The sequence below is a fragment of the Rhinolophus sinicus genome, linkage group LG16 (assembly GCF_036562045.2).
Source record: "Rhinolophus sinicus isolate RSC01 linkage group LG16, ASM3656204v1, whole genome shotgun sequence".
Classification (NCBI taxonomy): Eukaryota; Metazoa; Chordata; class Mammalia; order Chiroptera; family Rhinolophidae; genus Rhinolophus; species Rhinolophus sinicus.
Window position 1 is genome coordinate 35578795 of NC_133765.1, and position 21571 is coordinate 35600365.

Here is a 21571-nt window from a genome sequence, read left to right on the forward strand (position 1 = left end):
TGTGAAACTTTGAGAGATTTTAGGAGAGTCTGCAGCTTGAGTGAAAGCAGACCATTTATACAGAAAAGCCACTGGAAACGGCTTGGGTGTACCCAAAAGTTGGGTGGGGCGTGGTCTCAGACTCACCAGGGCGTGGCAAACGAATGCCGTTAGCCAGTTGGTGGAGACTCAGCTATGGGGGCCACCTGTGTCTGCTCCAGGAAGGGGGAGGCCTCAGCAAAGAAACAACGGCTTCCTCCAGCGTCTCAGTCTGGGAGAAAGCTGCCCCGTCAGCCCTTACCCTGAAGGTAAACAGTTCAGTTCCTCCCTGTATGTCCCTGGCACCTTTTGAGTTGCTGCCCCAGAGCCGGAGCTCAGAGTGAGTGAGTCCTTCAGAAAGTAAGTCCATGCGCAGGCCCTTTAGGAGGAATGCCTGGGACTTCAGCAGCCCTCCGTCTCATTCAGCCACAATCTCTGCTGGGTTTCACAGCCAGAAGTTATGGGGACTTGTCTCCCCGGCACTGATACCCTGGGCTGGCACCCCTCGCTTCTCAGGGGAGACCTCTGCAGCCGAGATATCCCTCTCGATTTTCAATGGTCACACGCAGGTGTGGGACCAGCCCATTCTGCGTCTCTGCCCTTCTTGCCAGTCTCGAGGTGGCTGCTTATGTCTGTAGTTGTAGGGCTTCATTCAGCTAAGCTTCAGGTGGTTCTCAATAATGACTGTTCTGTGGTTTCGTGAAATTGCTGTGGTCCTGAGAGGAGGTGAGCGCCGCCATCTTGACCAGGAAATCTGCTGAGAACGCTTTTTCTTGAGGTTCAGCCATTCCTTTCACTTTCCATAGTAGGATTCAGGAATTCAGTATGGAGCTGTGGGTTTCCACGTTCACTGTGTTCCCCCTGGGTACCCTAAAATGGGGTTTTGGTATTTTGTGGGTGATCAATGTCCAGGTGATCAATCTCCCTGCTCAGTTGTGGGGTCCAGTGGTCCACCTGGTTCTTAGGCTCCAATGAGAGGTGAATCCTATAAGGGAAGCCTGTGGGATAAAGGGATGTATTGGGGAAGAGACTCTGTGTGTGTGTGTGTGTGTGTGTGTGTGTGTGTGTGTGTATGAGGTGTGAAAAAATATGGAGAATGTTTAAATAAAAAAATTATTACAGTAAAAGACACAGTGCCATTAATCCCCCTCAAAATGCTCCCCCTCGCTTCAAACACACTTATCCCTTCGTTCTGGCCACTTTCTGAAGCAGTTCTGGAAGTCCTCTTTCGTGAGTGTCTTCAGTTGTGCTGTCGTGGCTGCCTCCATGTCCTGAATTGATTCAAAACGTTTACCTTTCATGGTCATTTTGACTTTGGGGAAGAGCCAGAAGTCGCACGGTGCCAGATCCAGTAAATAAGGTGGATGAAGACACACTGTAATGTTTTTATTTGACAGAAATTGCCCTACCAGAAGCCATCTGTGGCACAGAGCGTTGTCATGATGGAGGACCAAGTAAAGACACTCATGAAAGAGGACTCCCAGAGCTGCTTCAGAAAGTGGCAAGAACGATGGGATACGTGTGTTCAAAGCGAGGGGGAGTATTTTGAGGGGGATTAATGGCAATGTGTCTTTCAATGTAATAAATTTTTTAAATTAAACATTCACCAATCACTCTTTTGATCACACTTCATATGTGTGTCTGTGTATATATGTGTGCACATGTTTGTGTATATGTATGTGTGTTATATGTTTGTGTATGCACGTATGTATGGTGTGTTTATGTATGTGTGTGTACGTGTGTGTGTTTTTGTGTGTGTGTACGTGTGTGTGTACGTGTGTGTGTGTGTGTGTGTGTGTGTGTAGGCATCATGAGGTTTGCGATCTTGCTTCATAGTCACTAAAATCACAGATCAGACCATTTCTGGAGGTGGCATTTTAAAGGTCATCTTATCGTCTTCCTCACTTAGGAGCTGTGTTCCAGAGCGAAGCAGTGACTGTCCAATGTCCCTCCCGCACCAGACCCCAGGCCTCTTGACCTTCAGCCCTGAGATAGTCCTCATGGTCTTTCATGCTGGATCTACAGTTGAAGAGAGAAGTTGACATGGTAGCATCGCAGAGGTAGCTTTTAAACTTACTATGGTGCTGCGTTGTTAATTTTCCAGACAAATTGGCTTAAGTCTCTTCTGGTCGCGAGTGACAGCAACCCCAACTGGGTTAAGAACAAAAAATATCTTGTTGTCTTACTTGACTGCAGTTGCCAGCTTTGGGCATAGGTGCATGTAGGCATCTAAACAATGTCATCAAATATGGTTTTGGACTCTCATTCTTCTCTGTGCTGAGTCCATCTTGGGCGCTTCCTGGTGACCACTGCCAGTGGCACTCTCACGCCTGGTGGTCACAAGATAGCGGCCCCAGCTAGTTCTTTAAGGAGAGCAAGCGCCTTGGTCCCAGCATGCCCATCAACATCCTGGCTTCTCATTGGCTCCTATTGAAGCACATGACCACCCTTGGACCAATCACCGTGGCCCTGGGTCCCTGGATCCCTGCTGCCTGCATGGAGCCCCATCTGAACCCGTTGTCTGAGAGTTAGGCAGGGAGTGGGTCCCCAGCGGGAAAATGAGATGCCTTTCCAGAAGAAAGTGAACAGATGCTGGGCAGCCAATGCACAGATGTGTGCTTGATCAGCGACCCTATTATGATAAAATAAGGAGATTAAGGACTCTCCAATGTGCCTAAACCTGGGGGGCACCCCAATCCTTTGTTCATCAGTACATCTGCAGGAGTGATGGCCTTGTTTTTTCTAGGTCCACAGGGTTGATCCCATGTCTCCACATTCTTTGAAATTTATAAAACTTTTTTATAGTCAGGGTGGAGCCCAAGGTAAAAAAAAAAAAAAATTGCTTGTTTAATTAAATCAATTACTTAATACTCTAAAGCTCTGTGATGATATAAAGTGCAAGCTTTATATACAGGGCACAAGAGGTTTTAATAGACTCGACTTGTGTTCCAAATTAAAACAATGTTAAATTCTTTAGTAACTCAAGCAGGGGGAAAAAAAAGAAGAGAAAGAAAACCCTTCTTATTTCCAAATCACTACCAGTGGAATTTTAAAAATTATTTACACACTTGGCCGTGAGTCCCTTTATACATGACAGGTTTGGCAGGAAAGCCTAAAGCAATAATTTAAAACAGAGGTTGGGAGTGTGTATAAGGAACTCCCCCTCTTTTCCAAAATAAATGTACCATCAGATCCACAAAAGAGGTGACTTTTCCTAAGAAAAGACTGTAACTTTGGAAGCAGGGTGCCTGTAGATGCTGTATGAGGTGAGCTGACGGTACTGTCTGTGGATTCTAGAATGAAGTGAGTGATACATGCAAAGAAAGACCGATTGCTCCTCACAGAGCATTACATTTAAATTTAGGTCAAACTTACATGCTGAAATGGAGTTACCAATACATGGTGGTGTCCTTTGTTGTTTTGTTCGTTTTAATTCACTAGTCGTTATCTACTGAACTTTATACTGAGTTTTGTTCTTAAGTACCAGGAAGACTCGTTCTCTGCGCCTGATGCAGACATTCACAGGTGACAAAGAATGTGTCACCTGGTGCCCTTCGTCAAGGGGAGGGGTCGTTGTCGAATCATTGGGTGTACTTGGGTTACATGGAAGCATGTTTGGAAAGGCTGTGCCATCAGGGAAGGGATGACCTTGAATCTCGCAGTCCCTAAAATGTTCCTCCTCAGAGTCAGTCTCTGTGGATGTGTCCCCTGATCCGTGAGGCCACTTTGCTGCCGGGGCCCCCGCCAGTGTGTCCCCTGATCCATGAGGCTACTTTGTCCACCCAGCAGGCAGGAAGTGCTGGTGAATTACCACCCGCCCCAGAAACCTCCAGCCGGTGACTCTGGGCACTTGACGCGTCAATTCCCAGTTCCCCCACTCTTCAGGTGGTCTAATCCTTCATTCAAAAAAAACTTTATTTTGGAAGAATTTTAGACTTACAGAAAAGTTGCAAAGTAGTGCAGAGGGTTGCCGTATTCCCTTCACCTCGCCTGCCTGATGGTGAACTCTTACACACCCGCAGTACGATTAAGACACAGACATCGACACTGCTACGACCCTGTTAAACACGAGTTCGCATTGCACACGTTTTCCCACTGCAGGCCTTTTTCTCTTCCAGGATCCACCCAGGATCCCACATGGCCGCTTGTTGTTGCATCTCTGGTCTCCGATCTGTGACAGTTTTTTCAGTCTTTCCTTGTCTGTCGTGACCTTGACATTTTTGAAGAGTGCTGGTCAGTGATTGCTGAGACTGGCCCTCAGTCTGGGTTGTCTGATGTTTTCCCATGTTTAGAACGAGCATCTGCATTTTTGGCAAGAATGATGGTATAATCCAGCAGGGGTCTCGTGCTGCCAACCAGCCTTAGGACTGGTGGCATGAACCTCGAGCCACGTGCCTGCCAGCTTTCTCCTTTGCAATAGCACCGGTTTCCCCTTTGCGATGAGTAACTCCCGTGGGGGAAACACTTTGGGACCTTGCAAATGTCCCATTTCTCCTCACACGTTGGCCCATGAGTGTAGCATCCAGGGGTGGGAATGGTCTGCAGTGATTAACTCGTGTGGTGTTTGCCTTACAGTGGCTTTCTATTTCCCTCATTCACTTCTTTGGAATTTAATAGTGTATGTATATTTATTTAAATCTATTTAGATTTTTATTTTTCTATGTAAATATTCCAGGCATTAATTGGAATGCTACGTTAAGAAGAGCCATTCTGGGTGGGGTAATTCTGGGGCACCGCTGCCTGGAAATTTCCTCTTGGGGTTGAGTTCCCTCGCCCACAGGGTAGCTGGCATGGCACGGCTTTTCTCCTTTCCTGCCTGACTTCCCACTCCCCAGTGCTGTCCTGTACCTTCCAAACACGTCCCTACTCTCGGATCCTGACCCGGGTCTGCCTCTGGGAGAGCCCAAAGACAGCGTCTCTCATGGTGAAAACGCCTACTTCTGCTTAGCAGGCGGGGCAGGGATGCGGACGCGGCCCCAGGGAGAGACGTGGTGGTTGAGCAGCTACGCAGTGAAATCGATGGGGGTAAAAATCACGAAATCTGAGTGAAGCCCTGGATTCCACGGATGCCCCAGCAGCCCCGTCTTTTCTCTCAATATTCTGGTTAACTCAGCTTTCCCTTGCGTTCTGCCCAGATGGATTACATTTTAGAGACTTTGGAAGACCCCTAACAGAACGTTCTGAAGAAATGAGATTCTTTTTGCACAGGCGACTGGTAGCACAAATGTCAACTTCCCGTGGCCAGCACTGGGTTCCCACACAGCTGGACACTGGGGCTGGTTAGTAGAAGATTCGAGGGTGTCCAGTAGAGATTGATGGAGCTGTGAAGAGCCAAAGGGCTACCTTCTGTTACATTTCAGGCCGTCAAGTGGCTGACAAAACAAAGCTAAATGGAGCTAAATGTTGGCAGTGAGACCTTGGCAGCTGGCTTAGAGGGTCAATGGATTTAACAGATTTTGGAATTGGGCCTACTATCTGCCGTTCGGAGACATGCAGTGTCTTCACATTTGGTTTCTAGGAAAACTGGAGTGGGGGGAATAATGTGCCAAGTGCTGTAGTGGTGTTTCACTTGGTGTGTCAGCACAGATAAAACTGAGTAGAGAACCACCCCTCCAGCGAGGTCACTGGGAGTTGGTGAGAACTTAAGCAGTTCATTAGAAAGGGGTCGGAGCCGTGGATAAAACAGCAGTGGGCCCAGACTGCCCGTTGTAACTTTCACCAATTTTGAAATTTACACATCATTTTAAACTGAAAATTTTATTGAGGGAAAAAAAGGCTTTTTTTTTTTTCTTTTTCTCAATTTCAGGTTCTTAAGGAGATTAAAGAGAAGGAAAGTGAAGGTGCCAGGAGAAACGCAAATCTAGTACAGTACACAGTCACAATCTATTCTCTTAGAACTTTGTGTTATCCAAAACCACGTGTGTTTAGGGAATCAGAATTTTGGGGGGAATTTTGAAAAGTAATCCGTTACCTGGATTGTCCATTAGGGAACACCTGCCCGCACAGTTTGGGGAAGAACTCTGCAATCACACACTGTTTTCTGCAGTATGTTGTAAGAATATTCACTCTAAGCTGGAGAAGACGGTGTCACCTCATGGCCAGTCAGCTCAGGTTTTGCCGCCAAGCAGGTTACAAGAAAACATTTGGTGTTCAGACCTTGTTGGATTTCAGATTTGCAGACAAGGGATCGTGGACCTAAATCTCCTTTCCAGCCTGACGTTAGAAGCTCACAGTATTCCTCTTTCGCTAGAAAAGTTTGCATCAGCATCTTTCACGGGACCTAGCACACAAACACTGGTCTCGTTTCTTGGGAGCCAAGCTGTGCTTTGGGGTGAGAAGCAGGAACCTCGATGACCACACCAGGTGGGGGTGTAGGTGAGCTGGACAGGCAGGCCCGGAACACACAGTCAGGGCAGGTCTGCCCGCCCGGGTCCCCAGGGGCTGACCGGGTCCCCAGGGACTGGCAACAACCCTCCCGTCCTTGGTCATCCCTTAGGCTCTGCGGCATCCAAGATACCCGAAAATGGCCCTGTTTCTTTGGAGGGTGCCTCTGAAACGGAGAGTGGTTTGGCAAAGAAAGAGATACTTCACTGCAAGGAAAAATATACACCCACTGTCAGTTTATTTTCATTTTAGCCGCATAGTCTTCCAAGGGGCGGGCCTTGCGGACTGCAATGTGCTCGGCACCGTTTGGAGAAGAACTGAGTTGAAGCATATAAATAGGGCTCTGAAAACATAATGGAACGCAGATCCCTTTCTTGCCGAAAAGACATTTTAAATAAGGGGCCTTTCAGGTGGCCTCCTCTCCCCCCTTTGATGTACAGGTTTGTTATTAACCATGACAGTGACCACTCAGATGCAAAGCGCATGCTGCTGGGGGGGCCTCGGGGCCAGGCAGGCACTCTTTTCACGGAATCAGCAAGTTCGTGCTTTGTGTCTGTTTCCTGCTTCTGCTGTAACAAATTACCACAAACTCAGTGGCTTAAAACAACACACATTTATTATCTTGCGGTTCTGGAGGTCCAGAGTTTGAGACGGGTCTCACTGGGCTGCAGTCAAGATGCCGGCGGGGCTGTGCTCCATCTGGAGGCTCACGGGGAGCTGCTGCTCCTCTTTGCCAGCTGCTAGAGGGCACCCCCACTCCTTGGCTGGTGGCCTCTTCCTGCACCTTCAAAAGCAGCAGTGGCCACTCCAGTCTTTCTCACGCTGCGTCACTTCCACTGTGTCTTCTTCCTCCCTTTTCCATCTTTTAAGGATTTTGTAATCCCATTGAGCCCACCTGAATAATCCCAAACAATCTTCTTATCTCAAGGTCAGCTGCTTAGCAACCGTAATCCCACATGTCACCTCAAATCCCCTTTACCATGCAACCTAACACATTCACAGGTTTCAGGGGCTTGGGCGTGGGTGTCTTTGTGGGGGCTATTATCCTGCCCCCCAAGGAGCCAATCCCTAAGATGGAGTGAGCGAGTCACATGAGAGAAAATTAAAGATGCTGGCAGGGAGGAGAGAGACTACTGTGTATCAGATAAAACATGTATTAAATGTGTACCATGAACTTGGCCCATCGCACACTTCGCCTCATTTACTTCTGTGAGGTAGATGCTGTTAGTCTACCAGGCGACAGAGGACAAACAGAGGCTTATAAACCCAAATTAATTAATTTGATTTTAATAGTCACGTGTGGCCAGAGGCAACCCTCATGAACAGCACAGCTCTATTAATTAAAAAAAAATTGAAATGTGGCCAATCTTGCCCTCTATGGTTTGAATGTCAACCCAGGGGTCACCTTCTGTCTTTTTTCAAAGGCGTTGCTTGCTAACAGTCTGCCTGGTGTTAGAAAGAGGGGTTCCCCCCAGAGGTGAGCTGAGCTACCGAAGGTGTGGCAGGTGAGCCCAGGCCTGTCTGCACTCCAAGAATGCTCCCCAACCCTTCTCTGCTGGGGCCCAGAGCTGGGCCCCTGCAGGTCTCCAGGCAGGCGGAGCTCTCAGTTCTGGGGAATGGAGTAGAAGGGTTTTCTGAACCAAGAAGGGAAAGCAGAGATGGAAGGAATGTGAGAAAACAAAACTGGGTGCCACCTAGCCCTTCATCCTTTGAGCTGCACGTAAGCTGGGCTCCGATAAACGCAGACTCACTTGGGCGCTCCCAGGCTGGGCCTCCCAACCCCAGGGCTCCCAGGAACGAACACTGTCCCATGCTTTCATTCCCTAAGTGACACACATGGTACTGGCACCTCATGCTGCTTTGGCCACTGGCATCGTTGCCAGTCACCTGTTACCCAGGGCCTCCTGCACGTTCCTCTTCACACCGATAAAGCTCCTTTTGTGTAGCTGTGAATTCCCCAGCACAGGGGCCAGTGTGCAGAGCAAACAAACCTGCCAGCGGCAGACAGAACGTTCCAGAATTCCTGGCCTCCTCCTGAGCAGTGTGATGAGTGCCACATTTCACAGTTTACAAAATGACTTTTCTTTTGGTTTTCACAAGGCAATTTTTCCGAGGGAGGTTTGAAAAAGATCAGTGATGCTTCCAGAATGATTTAACAGCAAATGTTGACCCAACCTTCCCAGTTGCCTCCAGGGGCCAAATAGGGGCTGGCAGGTCCCCGGCTGCAGGATGGATAGCTGTCCCACCTGCACAGCAAAGTTTCCCATCAAGAAAGACAGAGAAAATCTTTCTTATCAGCCTAGGACAAAAATTTTAAGTTCATACACATATGAATTGCAGAGTCATTAGAACAAAGTGTAAATTATTCAGGGTTGTCTGCCTCCCACAGATTAATTGTGCAATAAGAGTTAAAACCAGAATCATAGGAATGAGCAATATTTAGTTTATCATATATGAGTCATGTTTAAAAAAAAATCCTGGGGAACACTGAGTGCTGGTTAAAATAAAATGCAGGATTCCACCAGCCGGCCACCTGGCGTCGACTCCCAGTTCTGTGTCCACCTCTCGCTCTTGCTAGGTTTTCGCTCCTCTTCCATTACTGGTATTTTCTTTCCATTCATTTACTGTACACGAAGCCCTCCATTATTTCAGGCCCCCCCCCCCATAGTTGACTTTAACCCTTTCTTTCCCCAGCTGTCAGTCTGAAAAGTGTTTCTTTGTTGCCCGTTTCTACTCACATTGAGCTGAAATTTTTCATCTTTAAAAAATGTATATAACATTTAAGGGAATTAAAAAGCAAACACATCAACAGAAATGGTCTATGTTTCATATAATTCCTGCTTACATAAAAAAAAAAACACCCTAAATTTTATAACACTTGAACATTCACACAGTGAGGAAAGCACGACACGGAAAATAAACTCCTCTTCCTGACCCCTCCGCCCCTCCTTCACAGAGCTGCCAGATTTAGCAAAGTAAGATACAGGACGCCCCAGGTAAATATGCATTTCAGATGAAAAACAGATGCTTTTTAAAAAATATATAAGTATATCCCACATATTGCATGGGACATACTTATACTAAAAGTTAATTGTTGGTCTGAAATTCAAGTTTAACGGTGCTCTGCGTTGTGCGTGGACATCCCACCCTCCCCCCACCTGGTCCTCTCCCCAAAGGTAACCGCGTTTAGCGCGTCTGCGGGGTAGATCCCTAGCAGTAGGGCTGAGGGGCGCAAGAATCTAGCTGAATTTACAATGGGTTGGGGAATTCACTGGAGTCAGCTGAGCTCTTCCTGCAGGAAGCGTCTTTCTACCTGTCTTCTTGGGGAATGTGCTTTAAAGCACGGCAGCAGGTGGATCCTCGCAACAAAGCAAACAGTCCACACAATGAAAACACAGTCTACAGAGGGGAAGGAACTATTGGCAAACCATCTATCTAATGGAGGGTTAATAGCCAAAACATATAAGAATGTGTACAACTCAATAGCAAAAAACAAATGAAAAAACCCCCAAATAACCTAATATATAAATGGGCAAAAGACTAGAACAGACATTTTTCCAAAGAAGACATGCAAATGGCCCACAGGTCCATGAAAAGACGCCCACATCACTGATCATCGGGGAAATGCAAATCAAAACCACAAGGAGATACCACCTCACATCTGTTAGCATGGCTATTATTAAAAAAACTAATGTAGGCACAATGTGGGGAAAAGAGAAGCATTGTGCGCTGCTGGTGGGAATGTAAATTGGTACGGCCACAACACAGAGCAATACGGAGGTTTCTCCAAAATTAAAACTAGAAAACCGTATGAGACAGCAGTCCCACTTCTAGGTATACTCGTGTGTCTGAACTCATTAAAATCAGGATCTCAAGAGATATCTGCACTCCTGCGTTCACTGCAGCATTATTCACAATATCCTAGACATGGAAGCAACCGAAATGTCCATCCACAGAGGAATGAATACAGAAAATGTGATTTGGGCAATGGAATATTATTCAGCCTCACAAAAGAAGGAAATTCTGCAATATTCGACAACGTGGCTGCAGCGGGAGGGCAGGATGCTAACGTGAAAGCAGCCAGACACAGGACAAATGCTGCCAGCGATATGATGAATGGAAAAGAGTCACACAGAAGCAGAGCAGAATGGCGGTTGCCAGGGGCTGGGGGAGGGGAAACAGGAAGGAATCAGGGACGGGGTACAAAGTTTGAATTACACAAGGGTAGTAAGTCCTAGAGAGTTTCTTATACCACGTGCCTGCCGCTGACAACACTGTGTTGTGCGCTTAAAAATGTATTAAGAGGGTAGATCATATGTTAAGTGCTCTTATCACACACAAATAAGAATGGATAAGAAGGCGGGGCAAACGTTTGGAGGCAATGGGTATGTTTATGGCATAGATTGTGGCCATGGTTTCATGGGTTTGTCTCCACACTCATTACGTACTATTCATGGCTTTAAAAAAACACGAGGTGGGCCTGCTCCCCTGCCTGCCTGGGCTGCTGGGAGTTGAGCATGGGCCAGGGGAATAGGAAAATGGATTTTATTTCAGGAGGTGGATTTTATTTAGAGCCTAAGGTTTGAATGATATTGGCCACTTTGGATTCGTGAATTGACGGCTCTTGTTGCGTCTTGCTTTGAAACACAGGGATTTTTTTGTGAGTAAGCGCTTGGAGGACTAAGGTAGTTAACTTTTTCATCCGTCCTGGGTTTTGATCATGCCGACATAGGGGACGAGGGCAGCCGTTTTCCTTTCCTTCTTTTCGTTTCCTCCCAAGCCTGCCCTTCTCTGGATCATCTCCAGACACTAGCCAGAAGTCATTGTCGTCCCATTCTATCTTGTGTCCTCACCACCTGCTCTGCCAGGTGTACCCAAATGCCCCCAGCGCAGCCACCCCAGCCTCCCACCCCCAAGGCCCACGGAGCAGTGCTTTTCAAACTTCATGAATCATCTCAGCCCATTTAAACGTTCCCATCCATTACACTTGCACACAGAGCTGAGTCAAAACATGTAACATCTGGTGAGGCCAGGAGGCGGACCCATCAGAATTTGGTCTTGACACTGAGCCTGGTCTTAGAAGCACCGCCGTGCTGCGCCAGAAATCAACACTTTCCTTACTGAATCTATGTGAGGTGGGGGGAGGGGGGCCCAAGGCAGCAGGAGGGCGTGTGGGTAGGCCTCCGCTGCCTGCCAAGCAGCAGAAAGGCATTTTGACGTTTTAACAGGTATCGTTGTAACGCCAGTTGCCAGCTGAATCTCAGCTTTGCATATGTATCACTGAGGCAGCGTTTCATAAAACAGTACTTATACCTTTTCTGCTGTGACACACTCTGACGTCTTGTTCGATTCTGTCTTGTTCCATTCCATTCCATCCCATCCCAACCCTTTCTTTCATTAAAAAAAAAACTGCTGACCCAGACCTTCCAAATCGATTTTATAACCTGCAAATTGTGGGTGACCCACTGTTTGAAACAGCACTCGAATCTGGTAGTTCTCGAACGTTCTCCTACCTGAGAAGTACCTGGGAGGCTCTTACAATGTAGAGTCCCACTCTATTCCCCTCACCTGCAGCCTGCATTTCAGAAGTCCCCAACGTGAGGCTGCTGCAGGTGGTTTAAGAAAATTCTTGCAGAAACCCCCGTCCAGCAGGATGTGAAGTGCGCGCACGCACACACACACACACACACAGACACACACACACACACACACACACACACACACACACACGTGTCTGGCCTGTATTGATCTGGGAGGATGATTACACTGATTAAAACAGTACAATGAATTTATTGATGTGTCACTGAGAAGCTCGGGGCCACTGGCTTCAGACAAGGCAGAATCCAGCAGCCCAGATGACACCATATGGACCCACTTTCTCTCTCTGCGTTTACCAGCTCTGCTTTCTTAGCATTGGTGCCACCCTGGCCTCAGTCAGGACCTTCCAAGGCTGCATGCTTCTTTGGTCACATCCAACAGGAAAAGGGGGCGTCTATATAAACAAACATTCAGAATTGACCCTCATTGTCCTATGGTCTGCTTTGAACCCAGCACTGGGGTGGGATACTGGGGACATGCTGACTGGCTTACACCCATTGAACCCCACCCTAGAGAAAGGGGTGAGGTCAATCCCACCCAAGTCCTGGCCATTCAGGTGGCCTCTGGGAGTGGGAAGGGAAGTGTAGACTTGGGCTGGCAAGGGATCAACCATGCAGCTCCAGGTACTGAGACCACACCCTTCTAGTGATTACAGCTTTGTAGTATGTTTTAACATCTCATTGCTGTTCTTTTATGCAATTCCATGACTTTTCATTTTAGATGAATTTTCGAATCAGCTTTTCAAGTAATATTAGAAACCTTCTTGAGAGTTTGCTTGGAATTGCGTGGAAGTTCTGGATTAAAGTAGGGGTGAAATCAACATTTTTACAGTGCTTCTTACCCAAAGAACAAGACAACTCCTTCCATTTATCCAGGTTTGCTAGTATTTCCAAAAAGTTTTGTAATTGTCATCACAAAAGTCTCGGGCGTTTCTTATAACTTTATGGCTCAGTATTTTTCAGTTTATGTTGTTGACATGGATGGATCTTTAGGTCCCTGACATTGTGTAACTGGCTAAGATAGCGATGAAGGGAAGATACTGTTATTTTTGTATTTATCTTGTATCTGGCCACCCTAGTAAACTTTCTATTAGTTATGACACTTCCTCAGCTGGTTCTCCTGCTGGGCTCTTTGCCTCCCTCCCCTGCTCAGAGGCTCTGCCATTGGCTCGCTCTCTCCTCTCAGGAATCATAAGTAGTTTCTTAACCATCAGTTCTCTCAACCTGCTCTTTACGTTCCCTCTTTACGTTCCCTGCTCCATCCTACATTGTCCACCCCCTACCAGAGCCCCTCTGTGCCAGGAGTCAAAACATAGTCCACCTCTTCAGGTTTAGTATGAAGTATGAAATGGACAGTTTCCCCCTAATTTTCCTTAATGTATAAAATTCTCTGCGGGATGCAATCAAGGGCTATTATTTACAAGCTGCCAGACGTTACAGTAATAATTGGTCTCATACTTGGCATCCAGTTTAATTGCCTAATGGGGCCCTTGGAAATACCGCCATGTTTCTGGGAGAGAAACTCTTTCGGGGGGTGGGGGAGGGTGTAATTTGGCCCTCCTTGTTAAAGCTCCAATAAATGTTTTTGTGCCACTGCTTTTGGAGATAGGAAAGCAAGTATTTTCCCCAAAACTTTGTTAGATTTTTTTTCTAATTACATATTTTACTCCCTGCAACAGGTCAGATAGCACGGAAGTAGGTTGTTCATTGCAACATAGAAATACAAAGAATATGTTCATAATCCCTCTAACTCTCACCCCTCAGTCCCCTCCCCCCACCCAGGTAACAAATAGTAACAGTTTAGTGTGTATCCTTCTATTCCATATGGACATATTTATTGGTTTTTATTTTTTAAAAACAATGACAGTATACTATTCACATTACATCCTATTGTTTTTCTTAAAAGTAAACTTTCAATGTGAGAATAGTTTTAAAGTTACAGAAAAGTTGCGAAGATATACAGAGACTTCCCATATGCCCCTCACCTACCGTGTTTCCCCAAAAATAAGAATGGGTATTCTATTAAGGTTTGCTCCAAAAGATGCATTAGGGCTTCTGTTCAGGGGATGTCATCCTGAAAAATCATGCTAGGGCTTCTTTTCCGGTTAGGTCTTATTTTCGGGGAAACACGGTAGTTTCCCCTGTTGCACGTTTGTCAGAAACAAGAGACCAGCCCGGGTACATTACTATTACTAAAATCTACCCTTCATTCAGATGTCTCCAGTTTCTCCCCAATATATTTGTGCTGTTCTAGGACCCTGCCAGGACATGACACTGCATTCAGTTGTCGTGTCTCCTTAGTTTCCTCCAACCCAAGACATTTTCCTTAGTCTATTTATGTCTTTCGTGATCTTGACACTTGGGAAGAATACTGGCCAGTTATTTTGTAGAATGCCCCTCAGTCTGGGTGGGTCGGATGTACTTCTCTTGCTTAGACTGGGCGTTAGGTTTTGGGGGAGGAAGACCACAAAGGGGAAGTGCCATCCTCATGACGTCACAGCAGCAGTCCACGTGGCCATACTACTGAGGATGTTACCTTTCATCTCATGCGCTTTGTTTTCTAACTTAACACCTCGGCCACCTCTTCCGATCACGGCACCGCTCCCGTGCATTCTGTTTTAACAGCTGCATAATATTTCACAGTGTCAGTGAAACATGGTTCGTTCAGGTCTTCCAAAGTTCTGTGGAAGAAATGGGAAAACTCTCAACTCGATACCCGGATAACAGCAATTCTCAATATGTATGTTGAACTGCCATGACCCCCCATTTGTTCACTGTGGGTGAGCGTTAAAGTTGGGGGTCCCAGTGCAGGGAGAGGTGCCAGAGAGGAGAGGGTGCCTTCAAGGAGGAAAGGGTAAGTCAGCAGAGGCCAATAGAAGCAAGTGGGGAAACCTCCAAAAAGTGGAGAAATGAGCATAAGAATGATTGGGCCGTAATTATGACTTCAGTACAGACGAGGAAATAAAATGATAAGTGGCAGGATGCAGGGGAGGGGGCAGGGGGACCACAGGAAGCTTTGGGAAGGATCCCATTAAGTCCAGCTGGATCCAGGCACCTTGAGGAATTCCAGTGACGCCTTGGCTCAAGGGGCAGACAGAAGAAGGAATCTTTGGAGTTAGGGGGCCTGGGGCTCTCTGTCTTTTGTCACGTCACCCGTGTACCATTCCCAAGGGGAGATGCCAGCCTCTCGGCCATCCTGTTGGCCAGAGCACATGCTGCTTCCAGGGGGTGGGAGAGGGTCCTGCAGAAGTGATGAATCCGGATATTTTGCAGAAGTTCTTTGTTTCATATGGGGAGCTGGGGTTCCCCCTTCCCCTTCCACCAGATGAAAGCCGTCTAACGCCCCCACCCCCCACCTTAGGAAATCTGGAGTCTACATTGCAGGACGGCTTGTCATTGAGATGCCAGCATTTTCATACGTCCTGGACGGAGTCACCAAGCTTTTGAAAATGAAAAGTTCAGGGTCATTGCAATTTTCTCTTTCTTTCCTGACGGAAGAGGTGCTTTGGATGTTTGTGGCCAGGAATTTCCCCCACTGGCCCTGTAACTGCAGCCTGATTCGCTTTCTTCCCCACCTGCCGCCACCCCTCCCGTCCCAAGCAGACAGAAACCAGATCCCGCCCCCCACACAACGAGCTTTCAAATCAGGAACACATGAGGCTTTGTCTAAAAGGTAACCGATGTCAGAGAGACCACACTGCCAATTCAGACATCTCCCTTCCTCCTGGAGGATGCAGCTTATTTCAGACCTAACGATCGCATCTTGAGCTTACATAGTATTTGCACAGATGCTTCCTGGGGTGGACACACAGTCAGCTGGCCTTTCTGATACGTGGGCTGTTTCTCAATGGTGGTGCTTTGCTCTTTCCCCGACCTGCTTCTTCAGACCATTAGAAATACACTCTTGTTTTTTTTCTTTCTTCTTCTTCTTTTTTAAAATACATTTTATTGGGGCATATTGGGGAACAGTGTGTTTCTCCAGGGCCCATCAGCTCCAAGTCGTTGTCCTTCAGTCTAGTTGTGGAGGGTGCAGCTCAGCTCCAAGTCCAGTCCCCATTTTCAATCTTTAGTTGCAGGGGGCGCAGCCCACCATCCCATGTGGGAATAGAACCGGCAACCTTGTTGAGAACTCGGGCTCTAACCAACTGAGCCATCCGGCCGCCCCTCCGGCAGCTCAGAGGCAGCTCGTTGCCTTTAATCTAGTTGTGGAGGGCGCAGCTCCCTAGTTTCTTAACATGATCTGTATTCAGATGGGCTCCTCTGCCCACGGCCACATGACTGATCCAGACAGTTGTAATAGCAGCAGCAGCAGCTTGGAGTGTCAGCTCCGACCTCAGCTGTCGGAGGGAGAGTGGCTGTGTCCCTGGCAGGTATTTTGATGAGAATGTGATGACTAAAAGGTCAGAATGACTCATTTTCTTCTTCCTTTTCACTGAGGTAAATTCCCGTAACATAAAATGAACCACTGTAAACGGAACAATTCAGGGACATTGAGGACATTCAGCATGTTGTCTAACCGCCACGTCTATCGCGTTCCAGTACACGTTCATCTGCCCATAGAAGGCCCGTACCCGTCGAACAGTTGCTCCTCACTGCCCTCTCCCCTCAGCCCCTGGCAAGCACCTGTCTGCTCTCTGGCTCTGAGTTGGCCTGTGCTGGACATTTCATATAAATGCAATCGCACAATGTGTGACTTTTTGTGACTAGCTGCAGCATCACGTGTTCAAGGTCCCTCCACCTCGTAGTGAGTGTCAGTGATTCTTCTTTATTTACGGCTGAATCATATTCCACTGTGTGGATGGACCACCTTTTATCTCTCCATCCGCTGGTGGGTATTCAGTTGTTTCCACTCTTTGGCTCTTAGGAATGAAGCTGCTGTGAACATGGGTGTACACGTAGTTGTTTGAGGAGGGAGTGATGCTGAGACAAGGGGTCAGCAAGACCATTATTTCATCAAGGAAATGTTCCCAGGCTCTGTCCGTCCCCTACTGGCATCACAGACCCGTTTTCTAAATAATAATAGTAATAATGCTGATGCTAGTAACCAGCCTTCACAATAATCTTTGCTCATTGTCACCACCATCCATGCTAATAAAACCGTCCATTGCTGGTAAGACGCTTGGAATATCTACAGACGTGTGCATATAGCTTCAAAACAAGCAAATCATTATTACTAGATGGGTGGACTTTGGTTAAACTCCTGCCTCTGCCACTTACTTGGTAGGTAGCGTCAGGTGTGTCACGGAACAGCCTCACCAAACTGTTAATGGGCATCTGAAAAACAAGCATTAAAAATGATGACACCTCCCAGCATTCTGGAGAAGAGCGCTGCGGTGAGAATATAAAATACTGAACACAGTGCCCGGCACGTGACGAAAGCTCATCGCGTGGCAGTGATTTCCTCATTCTTATTTTGTAGGCGTCTGAGGTTTGGTGGTGGCACAGGGGTGTGTGGTCTGTGGGATTTACGATGATTATAGGGTGATATTGTGACTGATTTGGGGGTTCTGTGAGGTGACCTCTATCTTGAGAATGCAGCTGTCCCTTTCTTTGTAGGGACGTTTCCATATCATTGTCCGGGGAAGGGGACAAAAGACGGCCAGTATGAGTTCTCTTCCCATCTCTCCATGTCCTTCTGCCGTCCAGTTGTCTTTCTCGGTCTCTGTGACTCTCTTCGGCTCCCTCTCTCTCTCAGACCCGCTGCTGAATCAGCCTAAACTTTGACTGACCCCATGTAGCTTATAGGTGACACCAATCTCTTCTAAATACAGGCTGAGCTCCAAATCTGTTCCAGAAACACCCAGAAAGTCTGTGCATGGTTATCTCTGAATTGAGTCAAGCCAGGAATTCGGGCCCGTTTTTGTTTTAACCTGATTGCTATTCGAGTTTGATCAGATACAGACTGGAGAGGCAAGGCTCTGTTTGTCAAGGCGAAGACCAAAAGAATTGGAAAAAGATGAATTTTCACATGTCTTGCGTTTAGAACAGGTAGTTCCCCAGCCTGCAGAGAAGCTGAATATTGAACTCGCTAGCACGACAACTCTGTGAGGGCCGATGGCTGGGAATGTGTCACGTAGGAAGATGCTCGAGGCATCTTGGTTTCCAACTGAACAGCCATGTACCCTCTTCCATGCCCACCCCTCCCCACCCAGATGCGGGTAAATCCTGACTGGTCGAAGCACACGTGTGGCCCCATCTCCTTTTGTCTGTTTCTGGCTTAGGCAGGGACATGGGACCCAGTTCTGGCCAATGAGATGTGAGAAGTCTGCTGCGGGCTTCTGGGAAAAGGTCCTTAGCTCCTATAAAGAAAGAGACACAAGGAAGAGGTGGCCCCATTTTTACCTCTGGATGTTGTGTGTGGCTGTTTGCCTGGAGCTGTGGCAGCCATCTTGAGACCACGAGGAGTGACCCTGAGGATGACAGTAAGAAACAGGGAAAGACCCTCCTCCTTGTTGGTATCATTGAGACGTTGAATTAACCAACCCTGGAACCGCTCTACCTCTGGATGTCTTGTCAGGGGAGATAATCAATGTCTTCATCATTGAAACCCTTTTGTTTGGACTTCCTGGTACTTCAACGCAAGGGCATTCTAACAGAGACAACGTCCGATGGCTCCAAGTCGTGCCGGATAGAAGTCACAGATGGGACAACTGGTTGGTCGATTCTAGGTAGAATCCCATACTTGTTAACCCACTTGTAACCCCTTTACCTGTGCCTGTGTCATGATGGCACAGCCCTTGCCAGACTCCTTGAAGGAAATAAGCTTCTTCCCAAGGACTCGCCCTCCCCACCTTGGGGTTTCAAGAGGCCCTGCGCACGGAAACAGCAGAACAGGAAACAGTCGCTCAGTCGCTGCCTCGGACCTTCGCATCTGGATGCTGCCCACTCTTCCCTCTGCCTCGTGTGTTCAGCGGGGATATTACAAATGCCTGCTGCGTGAGGCCGTCTTGGGGAACAAAGGAGCTAACGATTGGAAAGTGCTTCGAACAGGTAAACATGGCTGCTGCTGGCATCAGTTCTTCTCACTGGGCCAGTGTCATCAGCAGGGGTGCATTTAACCTTCAGTGCCACGTAATAGATCTGCAGTGCCTGAGGGGCGTCCACTAAGAGGACGTAAGAAGTGACAAGGGAGGAGAAGGAAGTACTGGGACAGGGAGGTGGAGAGAGCAGGAGGACAGGAGGGAGGGAGAAAAGGACGCCAACGCCGGGGAGAGGAGCCGTGGGGCCACCGCAGCCATCTATGTCCTGGTGGGCGGAGGCCGTTCCCAGGGGTGCAGCGGAAAGGAAGACAGCAGCACTGCTGCAGCAAGCCCCCAGCACTGCGTATGTGCCTGCAAAGCTTCACGAGAGCAGCAGGTCTGCACGTCCAGAGATGCTCTCTGGCCGTGTAGCTTCCAGACGACCTGGCAAGGGAGCGGGGCCTTTCATCCAAGTGTCCAGATTAGTGCTGCCTCTGAGTGTTCCAAGGAGCCCTGAGGTCCGACAGACCGACAGCTCGTTCTCCCTGACCGAGCTCCCGAGGTCTGTTTCTGTCGTTCTATCCGGGGAGCTTCTCAACAGGAAGGGAGAAGAGGCCTGTTGTAAAAAAATTCTGTGAACTGAATTCAGATCAGCAGCCGTGAGGAATATTGGGCCACACGAGGGGTGTTCAGGGACCCCAACATCGAGCCACCATTTCCTGAGATGGAAAAGGAAAGGGAACAAGAAGGAATCTTTTCTGCCAACGCTCAGAGGCTGTGATGAGGTAAAACGTACCACCCAGGACAGGGGAGCCCATGCAGAGGCTTGCATTTCCTGCTCGTGTCACGGGGGCTCATCCCCTGAAAATGTAGGACCCCGTGGCCTCCCAGGGCTAATGCTACCAGCCCCAGATCCAGCATGTAGCTTTGAGGTGCCCTGGGGAGCTTGCAGCTCGTCCTGAGTAAGGGTCATGGAGTTTCCACAGTGGCCGGGCCTCCACCCACATGGAGCTGTGACACAAATGTGAATACTCTGTCCTTTTCAAGTTTGAGATGAAGTCCTTTCCTGCTCTCCTCCACCTGTGGCTGGTATGAGGTTAACCGCAGTGTCGGTGATGTGGTATCATCTGAATGACTCTGGGAAAACTCTGAGCCAGTATTTCCTTGTTCCTCAGATATAGAAACCTGGATGACGTGTCCAAGTACAAACTGCATTTCATGACTTCCCTTCCGCCTAAGTATGCCCAGGTAACAGTTCTGACCAATACAAGGGGAAGTGTTATGTGGCACTTCCAAGAAGTCTTCCTAAAGAGAGCTGACTCAACCGGGAGATGGGCCCCTTTTGTTCTTTCTGCCTATTGACCGGAAGTTAGGCTTGATGGCTGGAGCTCCAGCAGCTATCTTGGACTATGAGGTGACCCTGAAGATGGAAGCCACATGCTGTGAGAATGAAACAGATACATGAAAGCAGCCTGAGTCCCGATGGCAGCATGGAGCCACCATGCCAACCTTGGGCTGCCTATTCGCAGGCTTCTTTTATGTGAGAAAGAAAGAAACTTGTATTCTGTTCAGTCCACTGTCAGTTTGGGTTTTCTGCGTTTGTAGCCAAAGAGATTCCTAGTTGATATACATGTTCAAATGTTCTCTCTTTTATCCAGGTGACACTGTGCATGGAATTCACCTACTAGAACTCATTCTTTTGTGCCAAGCTTGCCTTTTCTGGCGCATGAACCCATATTAAAGTAGAAGCAGACGACAGATGAAGTTCATCTTTGAACCCTCCGAGTTTGGTTCTCTGCTTCCAGGCTTTGGTGTCTTCCCTTTTCCCCTGCTTTGGTTTGCTTTCAGTTTGCTGCCAAGTAGTTTTTCCCAGGTGATAATTTATTACATCTTATGGGATATTTGGTTTCAATCAGTTTGTCATTCCCTGCTAAATCACTCCTAATTTTGACAAGCTTGTCGTGATAGCTTCTATCTTAGAAAAAAAAAATTTTCCTTGACTCTACCTCTTTCGACAGCTATTGCCCCATTTCTCTGCTCCACTTTATAGTCAAAATTCTGGAGAGATTCATCTATATCAGGGCTAGGCAGTTGGACAGCTCCAATAAGCAGCAGTCATTTCATGGGTGTATAGGAAGGGCACCCCTGAGTTGTGCAGTGCACAACCTGAATATCCACACACAGACTTGATCTCTACTCACTGCTTCCACTTCCTTAACTACCACGCTCCTTTGAGCCTCATCGAAGCAGGCAGTTGCTTCTACTGCTTCATAAAAACAGCTCTTGTCAAGGTTCCCAGTAATAAATTGTTAGTCCTCACCTGACTCGGTTGACCAGAAGCATTTATCAATCACGCTTCCTTCTTAAAATGCTATCTTTCCCTGGCTTCTGGGACTCCATTCTCTGGGCTTTCTTCCTACCACACCAGCTGCAGTTTCTTAGCCTCTTTTGAGACATCTTCTATACAGCTCTTGTTTATTGCTATTTCCTCAGCATGCAGAACAGTGCCTGGCAGGCGGCAGGTATTCAACAAACATGGCAGGCACCGAATGAATGGCTGCATGGGGGGTTGTATCTAAAGGAGCTGATGTCAAACAGTGGAATTTCAGGCAC

General features: G+C 47.7%; 1 long non-coding RNA gene across 5 annotated transcripts in view; it reads left to right on the forward strand.

Moving 5' to 3' along the window:
* The window catches only part of LOC109456477 (uncharacterized), a 175397-nt gene that overhangs the window by 76668 nt on the left and 77158 nt on the right, over positions 1–21571 (forward strand). For 2 of the 5 annotated variants that reach the window (XR_012492729.1, XR_012492730.1), the window contains exon 4: positions 1928–2078. The exons of the other annotated variants lie outside the window; for them this stretch is intronic. This is a non-coding gene — a long non-coding RNA (uncharacterized LOC109456477). The remainder of the gene's footprint in view (positions 1–1927; positions 2079–21571) is intronic. 5 annotated transcript variants of the gene reach the window in all.